General features: G+C 42.9%; 1 protein-coding gene across 2 annotated transcripts in view; it reads left to right on the forward strand.

Annotated features, from left to right (window-relative positions):
• The first annotated feature begins 4288 nt into the window (after window positions 1–4288).
• Larp4b (La ribonucleoprotein 4B) overlaps window positions 4289–13958 on the forward strand; it is a 73274-nt gene continuing 63604 nt past the window's right edge. For both annotated transcript variants that reach the window (XM_040755576.1, XM_040755578.1), the window contains exon 1: window positions 4289–4405. The gene's annotated coding sequence lies outside the window, so the exon portion shown is untranslated. The remainder of the gene's footprint in view (window positions 4406–13958) is intronic.

A 13958-nucleotide genomic window follows, 5' to 3' on the forward strand; every position in this document is an offset into this window, starting at 1 on the left:
CTATACAAGTTCATACACTACAGTGCACTCACATAGACAGACACAGACATACAGACACATTCAGAGACACAAGGAGGGGGGCTTGATTCTCCCTATACATGGCCCCTCTTTCCAGGAATTCTGTGACTGTACAAAGTCCCCACTGCAGGCCCTCATCCACAGGTTCCTTAGTCTGTTGTTGCTGCTCCCTCCCAGGTCATCCTACTGTTCCTGCAGGGACACTGTTCTTCCTGGTTTTGTGCTCGCCCATTCAGCTCCACTGTGTCTCTTCAGCTTCCTAGGATGCGAGACTTGGAGACCTTGCGTGGGCCCCTTTGTTCCTTCAGCAAGTGAATGAGGGAAATCCTAGGAAATGCACTCCTTCATTTTTTGACTGTAGTGTTTTGTTTTTGTTTTTGTTTTGAGTCACCGAACAGGACTGGCCTGTCTCTAACTTCCCAACTAGTGCTCGCTATGTAAGGAAGGCTTGTGAGCAGAACCTCCACTCTTTGTCTCCAGTCGTGGATTACCTATCACTCTGGGTTCCTTCCCAAGTTGTCTGAGATCCTGCTCTCGTAACTCCTACGCCCCCCTTTCCTACTCATTGTTACTTTCTCTTCAATATTGTTCTCCTGTCCCCAGAACTCAACAGTCTCTCTAGGCAGAGGAAGAAGTTCTTAGTAGATATTTGTTTAATTGATGGGCAGTAAGTAGCACACATAATTAGAATTTATGTTTTGTTTTCAGGTAGGGCCTCATTCTGTAGCCCAGGTTATCCTTGAATTAACGGCAAAATCTAGCCTGGCCTAGAACTCTAGATAGAGATCCTCCTCTCTCAGTCTTTTGAGTGCTGTAATTAAGAAATGGGCCACCATGCCATGATTAGAAATTAAAAGCCTTGGACTGGGTCTGGTAGCCTGAACCTTTAATCCCAACATTCTGGAGGCAGAGGCAAATGGATCCCCAAGTTTCAGGTCAGCCTAGTCTACAATGAGAGTTCCAGAACAGCCTGGGATATACAGAGAAACCCTGTCTCAAAAAACAAAAAGAAAAGAAAAATTAAAAGTCTTATGAGCCGAGCGTTGGTCGTGCACGCCTTTAATCCCAGCACTCGGGAGGCATAGGCAGGCGGATCTCTGTGAGTTCCAGGACAGCCACCAAAGCTACAAGAGAAATCCTGTCTCAAAAAACCAAAAAAAAAAAAAAGTCTTATGAAAACTCACTAGTTAGTAAGATAACTTCAAAATACACACACACAGAGAGAGAGAGAGAGAGAGAGAGAGAGAGAGAGAGAGAGAGAGAGAGAGAGAGAGAGAGAGAGAGAGTGAGTTAGCTTTTGGCCTCCCAGCACTTGGGAGGCACAGGCTGGCAAATCTCTGAGGCCAGCCTGGTCTACAGAGTGAGTTCTAGGACAGCCAGGGCTACACAAAGAAACTCTTGTCTAGAAAAACAAACAATATTACACTGCATAGGTGAACAGAGTTGTGTCTAAAAGACATGGGTTATTAAATGAAAATCTCATTACAAGGCATGGGATGTCTCCTTATGAGTTATTAGTTAGGGAGGCCCCAGAGGTAACTGTCATTGTCCTTGGTTACCCAATTGTAAGACCCTATTGCTGAAGACAACACAGTTTGCCTGCAGGACATAAACCAATAAGGAAGCTTCTTCTTAGCCAGGGTGCTACGCAGGCTTCTGGGGGAAGAAAAACATCAAGGATCTTACTTAGCACTGGATATTGACTGCTGCAGTAATAATTTACCAAACAAGATATTCTCACTGGTATAGTAGTGGCATAGCTATTAGGGAGTAACTTAAAACTTTCTGAGCCGGGTGTTGGTGGCGCACGCCTTTAATCCCAGCATTTGGGAGGCAGAGGCAGGTGGATCTCTGTGAGTTCGAGACCAGCCTGGTCTACAAAGTGAGTTCCAGGACAGCCTCCAAAGCCACAGAGAAACCCTGTCTCAAAAAAACAAAAAAAAAACAAAAAAAAAAACAAAACAACAAAAAAAAACTTTCTGGCAGGATTTGAGCCCTATTCCTGCTGAGAGACTTCATGCCTGTACTATAATGCTGCTGGAGATCTCCCGTGGCTGGGGAGATCATAGTCACAATTATTATTTTGCTAAATGATCATACTGTCAAGTTAACTTCTGAATATTTATGCTTATACCTATAGACCTGGATTTTTTTCTGTTCATCTGTTTGTCTCTTATGGTGATATATTATTTATGATTTAGTAAAGCTTGCCTGAGGATTCAGAAAGCAAAGAGCCACAAGCTATAGAGGTTAGGCACCTTTAATCCCAGCAACTATAGAGCTAGTAGGTGGCGATACATACCTTTAATCCTAGGACTCAGGTTTAAGAGATAGATGCATCTCTGTGAGTCCAAGGCCACCCAGGTCTACACAAGATTGATCCAGTCCTAAAGAGAAATAGCTCACCACAAAGATGATCTCAGCACCTGCATTACACACCTTTAATCCCAGCACTAGGGCACTATAAAAGATAGGAGCAAGGGTCTTCAGTAGTCATTTGCCAGCCACACTGAGAAGAGGCAGCAGTTCGAGGCTTGGTGAAGAGCTTGTGTGTGGATCAGCCCTTTCAGCCTGAGTTAGAGGTAAGAGCTAGTGGCTGGCTGCTTTGCTTTTCTGACCATCACTTTGAAGTCTGAACCCCAATATCAGCCTCTGGGTCATTTGTTTTTCATGTAACAGTCTCTGTCTGTCTGTTTCTTTCTCTGACTCTATCTTTTTCCCTCCATGCTAGGAACGGAAGCTAGGACCTTCCACATGTCAGGCGAGCACTCTGTCACTGAGCCACATGGCAGGTGGTGTGGCTTTATAGGAAAAGTCACATGTTAAATACTGCTTTGACTTTCAGTAAACTGCCTGTGTAGAGTGTACAGGCTGTGCTTTATTCCAGTGTAGATTCAGTTCCTCACCCAATGTCTTAAGACTTCGTACATTAGCCGGGCGGTGGTGGCGCACGCCTTTAATCCCAGCACTCGGGAGGCAGAGGCAGGCAGATCTCTGTGAGTTTGAGGCCGGGCTGGATCGACAGCCTCCAAAACAATACAGAGAAACCCTGTCTCGTAAAAAACAAAACAAAACAAAAAAGACTTCGTACACTAATGTAACTGGAAAGTTAAGGTGTCTTACCCTACAGGGTAAAAAGGTAAGACATGGGGCTGAAATAGGCTATTTTCACTAGCTTGTGAAAGGCTTTCTTTCTATGAAATAGTATTTGACTATTATTCTGTAGTAAAGACAACAGGGTGCCATAGTGATCTTTATTGAAAAGATGGAGAAGACATATTTCAAAATGACTATTGGTACTCTGGATAGTGTTCTAATTGCATTGCTGTGACAACAGGCAGAACTACAAGGAAAGGGAAAAGTTGGGTTTTTCGAGTCAGGGTTTCTCTGTAGCTTTGGAGACTGTTCTGGAACTAGCTCTTGTAGACCAAGCTGTTCTCCAACTCACAGATTCACCTGCCTCTGCCTCCCGCGAGCTGGGATTAAAGGCGTGCGCCACCACCACCGGGCTGGGCTGGGTTTTTATTTTTTCAGAAAACGGACAAGACCAAGGTATCACTATTCTCAAAGTGTTTCTTTTAGCCACAAGAACAGGTTTTTTGCTCATCCGAATCACCCTTGTCCCACACTGAGTTCCCGGAAGCTGTAGAGGATTGCCCGACCGGGTCCGGAGCGAGGAGTTTTCGCTTTCAGGACTCAGCCAGCCAGGGAGACCCCACAGGACAGGCTCGCTTAAGAGATGGACACTTAACTATGTAGACCAAGAACAACCCCGGGTGCTCAGGGAGCTACAGGGCGGGGCTTGCAGAATGGGCGGAGAAACCGGACGTGCGGCGCGCGCAGCAGCTCCGGGCAAGGCGGGGAGGGGCGGGGCGGGGTCGCCGTCGTGCGCGCACGCGCCAATCACAGATGCCGCGAGATGGGTGCTTGCGGAGAGGCTGGGGGAAGTAGAAAGGAGGACTCGCGTCCGCTCAGCCAATCACCACGCAGCACCTCCATGACGCGAGGCTCTCCCGGGCGCCAAACTCCAGTCGGCGGGCCGGGTGGGTGAGGGCGCCGGGGTAGGGCGCGGGGCCGCGCGGGGGTGGGACTTCCGCAGGGCCCCGGAAGTGGGATCTGTGTGTTCTCATGCGAACGGGAAGGAGCGTTGGGGATCTGGAGTCTCGAGGTTGAGACATTTTCGGGCCCGAAAGGGGAAGGATCAGCTGCCGCCGCTGCCAAACCCGCGCCCGCTCTTCTTTGCTGTCTCCGGCCCGGCCCGGCCGTGCCGCCTCTTCTTGCCGTCTCCCTCCTCGGCCGTCCCCGCGTGTTTTGCGCGGTCGCCGGGCACCGGGGCTGCGGCGACGAGCCCGCGGGCGGCCGGTCGGGCGGGGCGGGCGGCTGACAGGTGAGCGGGCCGACCTCGGCCACCGACGGGGCGGCCTCCCTCCGCGCCCCGTGCTCGGACCCGCGCCTGCATCAGCCTGTCACTGGGCCGCCATCTTCCCGGAGGGACTGGGCCAGTGGCGGGCAGGGCTGGGCCCGACCGAGGAGGGACGGCACAGGCCCGGGGCCCGGCGGGGGCCGGCGCTGGGGAGGACCGAGAGAGGGGCAGGGCCATGGAGGGACCGGCAGGGCAGGCCGGACTGTGGCCCGGGAGGCCCAGGTTAGGCTGGCCTTGGGAGGACCTGCGGGCCGGGATCCGGCCTGACTGACACGGCCCTGGTTGGAGAGGACTGGAACGGAGTGAGACGTGTGCTGAGTCGTCCCCGAGGCCGCGTCCCCATGGCCCTCGTGGGTTTGCCCATGCAGCTCGAGGAGAATGGTCTGGGGTCGCAGGCCACCAGCGCCCCGAGGTCGAGCGGGCGGGCGCCGGGGACCCGCAGTGCGGCGCCGTGGCCTCGCCCCCCTGGGTCCCGCCGGAGACCGGCCAGACAGCCGCGCTTGCTACTGCGGGGAGAGATGGATCGTTAGGGAATCACATTCCTTTAGAACCAGGAAGTTAGGATCCTGTTGCTCGAGTGTGTGTGTGGAATGCTGCTACCTTTCCCCTTTCCACTTGATAGACTTGAGCAAGGCCGACTTTGAAAGAGTTAAAACATAAAAATCAAGTGTGAAGACTCATGGGAACAGGCCAGGAACCTCTTACCACCTGCTTCTCAGTGGTGTATAGTAGAACATTAAGTTTGTTTCAGAGTTGAGGTCATTGCGTGTTGCGACTTTTAAGTGAATGTAATCCTGTTTCCCCCTATTTTTTGGTGTGAAGTGGCCTTGAATTTGGACTGACTCGAAATGTGAGAAAATTACCCGTAGAAAATGATATCTAACCCATTTGAGACCACCTCTCTGGGCGCGGAATACTTTGTCTTAATCATAAACTGAAACTTTGAAGTTTTCCGTAACTGAAAAAACAGGAGGGCTTCCCATGACTGTGGAATTAGTTTGTAGTACACAGTTAAGTTAACCAAGGGAGGTTTTTTGTTTTTAATAGAGGCTGTAGAAACTACAAGTGTTTCTTTTAGGGTATTTAGCTATTCTCCTTTTTAAATTGAGTTGAGTATTTCAAATGCACTTGCGATTTGTTTTGAGTTGACGTTTGCAAGACCACAAGAGGAAAAAAGAATAATGTTCACTTTTTTGTGTGGTCTGATAATATATTCAGTGTGCAATTTCCATACTCCCCTGGCTCCCCTTATGTATAGTCAGGGTTAATTTACAGAAGTTGAAATGGTTGTGGCTTTTCCTCCGTGCTTAATATACCAAAAGGCAGTTTTGTAATCAAACTATACAAGAGAGCTTCAAGTTTGTCGGAGTTGCTAAAGTGAAATGCTTTCTAAAGGTTTATTTTTTAGTTGTACATTTCTCCTTGAAACTTGCACTAATTAGAAATGTACTTCATCTTGCATTTTGGACTGTTGTGACTCCCGAGTTGACTTATTTACATGAATAACAATGGCTTGGCTTCTTAATCATTAGAAGTTATCTTCTTGGTGGATGAGTTTCTCATCTGTAAAAGCCTCATAAAACTGATGTAACACAAGCATGTGTTTGTTGGCTGTTTTGCTATTTTTTATTACTGAATTGCTGTTTTTAATATATTGCCTTCTAGCTGTCGACTTTAATTTATTGTTAGTTTTTTTCCTCCTTGATCACATGTATCTGGCATAGAAGACAGGTTCTGAAGCAGAATGTAAATTTGGAGAAAGGGGCTGTACTTTGAATAGGTTTCAGAGAGAAAAATAGATGATTAATGGGTATACAAGTTTGCTAGCATTCATTACTACATTCTGTAGAAAAATAGCTGAAATTAAGTAGCAGCAATTTTACATTTAATGTTCTGGGGTCTTGCTCATTTTGCTTTAAAAAAAAAAAACAGTACCCAAGATTCAAAGAATTGAACTTACTGGCTTTCCTAAATATACACAAAATATCACAAAGATACATTTGAACTCTGGAAACAAATATTTCACTTAGCTACCTGTTTTCCTGAAGAAGTCTTCACAAAGTTACCTAAAGCATAATTCTAAAATGCTCAGTCAGATTTGGACATTAGGTTATTAATAGTACTTACAATAAACAATGCCTTCAGGTAGCTGAAGATTTGCAACAAGATTCACAAACTTTTTAGACTTGGTTGATGTTACCAACCAAGAAATGGCTGACACACTGTCATTGTTTTTGTGTCATGGGTCATTCATACTTGTATCAAAATATGAACTAGGATTATAATTTAGGTCTTCCACTTCTGGTGAGGTGTGATGGTCTTTGGGGTTGGGAAAGTGCAGCATAGGTTAATTGCTGTAAATCCCTTTTGCTCTTACCCTGTGTACTTTTCCTACACATGCAGTGCTCTTGTAGATACTCAGGTTTAAGGGATGGTCCTTCCTTAATTTCAGATTAGTAGAAGCAGGAAAATTGCAGTGTCTTTTTGTAATTTCCGTCATTGAACCATTTTAACTTTTTTTTCTAACGGGAGGAAGAAAATGGAGATGTTAAAAAGGGTTACTGCTGCAATGTATTTATATTTTTTCATGTGCTTTTTCTTTGTGAGTTAATTTTAGAGTACACAGTGAATTCACTACTTTCTGAGGGTTAAATTCATGAGACCTCAGTTAAGTTTTTAAATGTTTTGCTCTGATTTATTTGGCAGTGCAAAGGATTGAATCTTGGTACTTGGCTATGTTAGACAACACTCTATCCTTGATATATATCTCCATCCCATGTCTAAAAAATTATATGTATATAATTTTAAGGCAAGAGTCTCACTAAGTCGCCCATAGGTCTTGAGCTTCCTATCCTCCTGTCTCAGTCTTACAGTAACTGTGATTACAAGTCTGTATCACCAGACCAGTTAGTTTTCTCTTAATTGTTAGACTTGTTAATAATTTTGGAGCTGCTGTTCTCTGCAGTTACCTTAATTAGAAATGAATATTCTTATTAGGGCATGGAATTGGAATAGTAAGCCTCTAGATTCCCTTAAGAAAAGAAAGGGACCTTGTGAGATAGCTCAGACACTAAGGACTCTTGCCACCAAGCCCATAGACCTGAGTTCAGTCCCTAGAACACATATGGTAGGAGAGAACCAACTTCTGCAGGTTATTTTCTGGTCTGAACACGCAATAAATAAGTGTGAAAACAGAAACAAAAGAAGATAAATTCCAACTTGGAAATGTTTCCCCTTAATGTTGTGCCTTGCAAACAAACTGCTTTATTTTTCCCATGTATAAATGTCTTCTTTAGGAACGGGGAAATTATTAGCTTAGCTATGCTTCCTTCCTTTCCATTCCTTGCTCCCCTCCCCCCACCTCTTGCCTCTCTGCCTTTATAAAGTGTCGTTGCATCACTTTTGTTAAAGCTAGTGTGACCCCTATTTTGATAATGAAGGGTTTGCAGTGGAGTGATGCTGATTCATGAACTTTTTTTCTTCTCTCACCTTAGCTTTTGAGGCCTAGGCATTGTGGTATTGAAAATATTTCATACTTGACACAAATGGGAAACATACTGCCTCATTATGTTTTAGAGGGAGCTTAATATTTGCTGATAGAAGACTCAGTTATCTCTGAAAATATCCTTTTGAAGTTTCTTAAAGCTTGTTAATCAGGATGGTTCTTGAGTAAAATACTCCTGTATTTATTTGCCCAATCTGTTTTTGTCATCTCTATCCACATATTGCCTTTCAGGTGCATCCCAGCTGCTTGACACTTCCTAGAAATTTATCAGGACTGTCCCAAGCTCCATGACTGGCCCACTGTGAACCCACTGTGTCTTCATTCCCTGCTCTAAGACCTTCTAGGCCTTCCTGTCTTCTGAGTTTCCTTTCCCCCACAGTGTTGCTGCCTGGGCTCTTGGTAGTTTCTTGAAATTGGATGCCCCTCCCTAAGATGTTTTTAAAGTTTTGCCCAGTTATTTAATACTGGTAAGACAGCTCTTCAGGAATCATTGCCTTAGTTTCTGAGTTTAGACTGAGTACTTCTCTCTTGTTCAACCTGACAGTACCTTCACCCTATTTGAGTACAGTTAACTCAGGGACACTTTTTGTGGGGAGCGCCTGCTCTTTTACACTTAAAAACCTTTTTATCCACTTCAAGGCCTGGCGTGATGAGGGATGGACTTAGGTCTAGGGACATCTCCCATTTGTGTGAAAGAAATTGCTTATCATGTATTTGCCTGTGTCTGTTAGCAAAAGTGGATACCTGAAAACATTGCAGTTTGCTGTTGTATGATTTATGAACATATAAATATATTTTTCCCTTTTTTGTGGGGGAGGGGTTTTGAGACAGGGTTTCTCTGGCTTTTGGAGGTTGCTCTGGAACTAGTTCTTATAGACCAGGCTGGTCTCTAACTCACAGAGATCCACCTGCCTCTGCCTCCTGAGTGCTCGGATTAAAGTTGTGCACTACCACCACCCAGTTTGTACAACCTTTCTATAAGCTGAATGTGGTGACACACACACATTAGCAGGAGTTCAAGTCTTGGGCTATATGAGGCTCTGTCTGTCTATCCCTCCTTTCTTTGTTGATTACATGGTATCCTTATGTTTCATTGTTGAGATTTATATCCCCTTTAAGCACCTTACTTTAATTGTATAGCTCTGCTTTAGTCAATAGCAGTAACCTGTAAAAGTATTCCCAGTTATTTGGTAACCAGGGTTTGCAAAGAAGGACATTTTTTGTCTAGTTGGAGAATGGTGGTGGTACTTTCTTCCTTACAAGGGATCAGAAAGATCTCCCTCCTTCCTACATGACACTTGCAGGGGGTGTAAGTCCATTTCCTTAACCACTTAACTGTGATGTGTGACCAAAACCTTTTAAAAGTAGATTTAAAGTCTTGTGGGAAAAGTTTGCTTTTAAATTTAGAAAGGTAAAATCATTTTCTTTCATGCTTTTAGGAAGTAAAAACATGTAAAACACAATCTATGATATTTTAATTTTCTGTTAGTGTGTCATATGAATTCAGCTTATGTAGGTGCTTGGTTTTATTCTCAGCTAAACCTCACTAGCATGACCATTAAGTCTTGCTAACCTTAGTGGCTGATACCCATACTTCCTCAGTTATTGTTATCATTGCCAGAATACAAATTAGTGTTGCTCTTTAACAGGTCAATTGGAGTACAGACCAAACAGCCATGCATATGAGTAATTGGTGAATCAGCAATATTTACTTCTTTTATTCCTTCAGGGAGGGAGAGAATCATGAGGAGGAACAAAGATAATACATAGGAAGCTATGTCTCCAATGATTGTTGTGTATTCTTCATTTTTTCATAGTTCTTAGGCTTTTCTGTATAATGAACTTAAACTTCTACTGGAACTATCTTTTAGGGCTAGCTAATTTAGGGTAGTTAAACCTAAAAAAAAAAAGATTAGAGGTAGAAATTAGAATTGCCAAAACAAAATGTCAGAAACACTTAGGATAATAGAATTTAAATCTCCATGACATGGGAAATTTAAACTGTTTCTATGAAGTGCTTTGCAATTCAGAATGATTATATTTTAGGTTTTACTTGAACTCAGGGAGACTCTTAGCATACTGTGTCTTTCAAGTTCAGAATATTGAAAGTACTTGTATGTTCTTCATGAAACACATGAGGTTACAACTCGAGATAAAACACTATACAGATATTTTTGCAGATCTGTTATACACTCCAAAATTATATCAGTTTTATGTAGGGGAGACAAAAAATGCTGGATAATTTAACTTACAGTTTACAATTTGAGTGAGTGGAGGTAAGATTAGGTAAGTTTATTGTAAAGAATAATTACCAAGTTTTTAATATTAACAGTACTTAGTAAGCTTTAGTCCAGGTTCATGAAGTATTGTGTTTGTATTAATGTCATTGTTAACTGTCTGGAATTACTAGATGCTCCCTATAGTTTTAGATAAAAATTAATACCACTTTGGGGTAGTACAATTGTTTTCTGAGGTTTTGAGTTTTTGTCTACACTCTTGTCAGTTGAGATTTGTATCTCATCATAGGATTTTAGAACTCTGAAGTTGCACCGAAGTTGTACTTGGTTAGAAGTACAATTGACTGCTTAGTGGCAGAGTCAGGACTGTAATTTACTGCATTTCAGTGTCTAGATGTGGAGCTGGAACTGACCTCCAACTCATGGTCTTGTGCATCTTCCCCAGTGGGGACCCATCCCAGGCTCATTGTACTTGGTTGCCTGTAAAGCCAGCCTTGACAATGAGAACATTAACTTTGTTTTCTGTCTAAAGGAACATTTTAATTTAAAAAGCAGCTTCTTCTTTTAAAGATTTATTTATTTGCATTATCTTTACCGGGGGGGGGGGGGATTTGCTGGGCAGGTGCCTAGGGAGGCCAGAGGCATTGGATCTATTTGGAGTTGAAACTATAGGCTACAGGCAATTGTGAGTTGCCTCATGTGGGTACTGGGAGTGGAAATCGGGTTCTCTGGAAGACCAGTACATGTTCTTAATCTTAAGCACAATCTTTCCTTCCTGCCCTAAAGCAGATTCTTAAAGACACTTTAAAAAAGATTTAAGTAATGTTATTTGTTGCTTATGATGGAGCTAGGTTCTCAAATGCAGTTAGGCTATTTAATTATTGTAAATATATTGAGTACCTTAGAATGCTTAGCACAAACAGCCAGGCTAGGCACTTCACATAGCCTTTTGATGTAGTCAAGGCTTACACTGAGAGATCTGTACTAATGCTGCCCACACAACATGACATGCTGGGTTTTTTTGTTTGGTTTTGTTTGGTTTGGTTTTTCCGAGATAGGATTTCTCTGTGGCTTTGGAGGTTGTCCTGGAACTAGCTTTTGGAGACCAGGCTGGTTTCGAACTCAAAGAGATCCGCCTGCCTCTGCCTCCTGAGTGCTGGGATTAAAGGCATGCGCCACCAAAGCCCGGCTGACATGCTGTTTTATAGTAATAATTTTCTTAATAAATGGTATACCCAAACAATAAAAGTATGACATAGTAATAAACCAATGAAGATCATTTATGATCATTATTGTGTATTATCTGTACATTATTGTGTGTGTTTTTACACACCTGGCAGTGGAGTAGGTTTGTTTATGTCAACATTGCTATAATGGTGAATAATACGTTGTAACTAGATATTAGATATGTTGCAACAGTAGGTAATTGGAATTCTTACTTTTTTATTTACTTATTGTGTGTGTGGTGGGCTGGTGGAGAATATGTGCATGTGAGTGTAGGTGCCCAGAGGCTGGAAACAAGGTGTCCTATCCCTTGGAGCAGGAGTTATAGACAGTTGTGAACCTGTTTATGGGTGCTGGAAATCAAACTCCAGTCCACTTCAAGAGTATTGTTGTTGTCTTAGGGTTTTTATTGCTCTGAAGACACCATGACCACTGGCAACTTGTTTTTCAAGACAGGGTTTCTCTGTGTAACAGTCCTGGCTGGCCTGGAACTGGTTTTGTAGACCAGGCTGGCCTTGAACTCACTGAAATCCAGCTGCCTCTGCCTCTCCAAGTGCTGAGAAGACATGTGTGCCCCACCAACGCCCAGTTCACAGCAACTCTTATTAAATTTTTTAATTTGGGGTTGCTCATTATCACGGTGGGGAGCATGGCAGTATGCAGGCAGATGTGGTGCTGGAGTAATAGCTGAGAGTCCTACAACTTGCAGGCAGTAGGAAGTCAGATGAAACGCTGGGTGGTATCCTGACCATAGGAAACCTCAGAGTCAGTCCCCACAGTGACACACTTCCTCCAGCAAAGCCATACTCCTCCAACAAGTCAACATCTCCTAATAGTACCATTCTCTATGAAATTATGGGGGCCAATTACATTCGAACTACCACAAGCGTCAAGTGCTCTTACTCTTTGAGGTATTTCTCCAGCCCCCACCCCTTGCCCTGAATTTTTAGCTTCATTGTAATGTATAGGGCCATCATTATGTTTGTGTTATCCTTGACCTAAATGTTATATAGTACAAGACTGTATTCAAAGAAAATTAAGGATTTTGTCATTTTTTAATATCTAGGGACCTCGATTCAGATAGGGAGATAGTAATACGTGTTGTGATTAAAGAGAAATTCATATAACTTATATGATTTTCTTACTAAAGAATTTATACAGTTCATTTTAGTATCAGGAGCCCATGTCTCAAAAGATCCATTCATTTTGCATTTGTATACGTGGCTTTTATTGTTTTGCTTGTTTGATTGGTTTTGGTTTTTCGAGACAGGATATCTCTGTGTGTCCCTGGTTGTTGTGGAACTCACTATGTATACCAGGCTGGCCTTGATCTTAGAGATCCACCTGCTTTGTTCTTAATGAGAGTTTCACTCTTTATCTCTAGGCTGGCCTTGAACTCACAGAGATCCTTCTGCTTCTGCCTCTCTAGTGCTGGGATTAAAGATGAATGCCACTATGCTCAGCATCTATGACCTTTTAAAAAGAGACTCAAAGTAGAGGAAAAGTGAATTTTTGCTGTGGTTTGGTTTGCTGTGTTCAGTAAAAACAACTGATGTGTATCAGGATCTCAGTTTAACAATAGTTTTCCCACAAAAACTAAAGAGTTGAATACTTTGCAACAGCTCACACAACAATGTGCTTGTCTTATAATTCAGAAAACTGAGCCATTGATATGGTTTTCACGCTTCAGATCGCCTATTTTACAGTTTGGGACTCTGAGGCCAGAAGACAGTTTGCTTTGCACTATTCAGTACAGGAAGGCCAGAAATTGATCCCATTTTCTAGTTTCATACTTCAGCCCATCATGGCAATGCTTAGCCTCTTGCACAAAGCTGCTAGTGTCCAGTACTTGGATCCCAAAGACACAATAATGTGTATCTGGGGGCTTACATTAGACATGCAGGCTCTAGCCAGGTGTGGTAGTACCCACCTCTGTATTCATAGCACTCAGGAAGAGCAGTCAGAAGGATTCCACCTTCAAAGCCAGTGTGTTCTACAGAACAAGACCATCTCAAAGAGGATGAGAATGTTTTAATGGTATTGAGGCTGGAGGTATACCACCGAAAAGTCAGTAGTGTTGATGGGCTTCTTTTTAAAAAGCAAACAGACTTATGTTCCTTAAGGTTGAGCTCAGGTCCTCTCATGTTGTAGGCAAGTACTCTGCCACTAAGCCACACCCCATGCAACTAATTGGAATTACAAATTCTCTGCTTGCTCAAAATTTACTATATGAAATCTATTATCTCCTGTAAAGGGAGTGTAATCCTACATGGCCTGAATTATAACCTATTTTATGAACTAGAGATAGCTAGGGAGCAGATCTTTTAGAGTACTAAGCCAAAGTGAGATTTGATTCTGAGTTTATTTTGGAACTCTTTTTAAAATGTTGTATCACTTCTATACATGTTAGAGAATACTCATTATGTTTTAATAGTACCATTTACACTGTTTTTGGAAACTTTATAAAGTGTCTGCAATTATAATGTGTAATACTTGAAAATTGTAGTTTGTTACTGTGCCTTTGTGAATCATTTGGTATTTTAGAATTTTT

The sequence above is a fragment of the Mesocricetus auratus genome, unplaced genomic scaffold, assembly GCF_017639785.1.
Source record: "Mesocricetus auratus isolate SY011 unplaced genomic scaffold, BCM_Maur_2.0 Super-Scaffold_100013, whole genome shotgun sequence".
Lineage (NCBI taxonomy): Eukaryota > Metazoa > Chordata > Mammalia > Rodentia > Cricetidae > Mesocricetus > Mesocricetus auratus.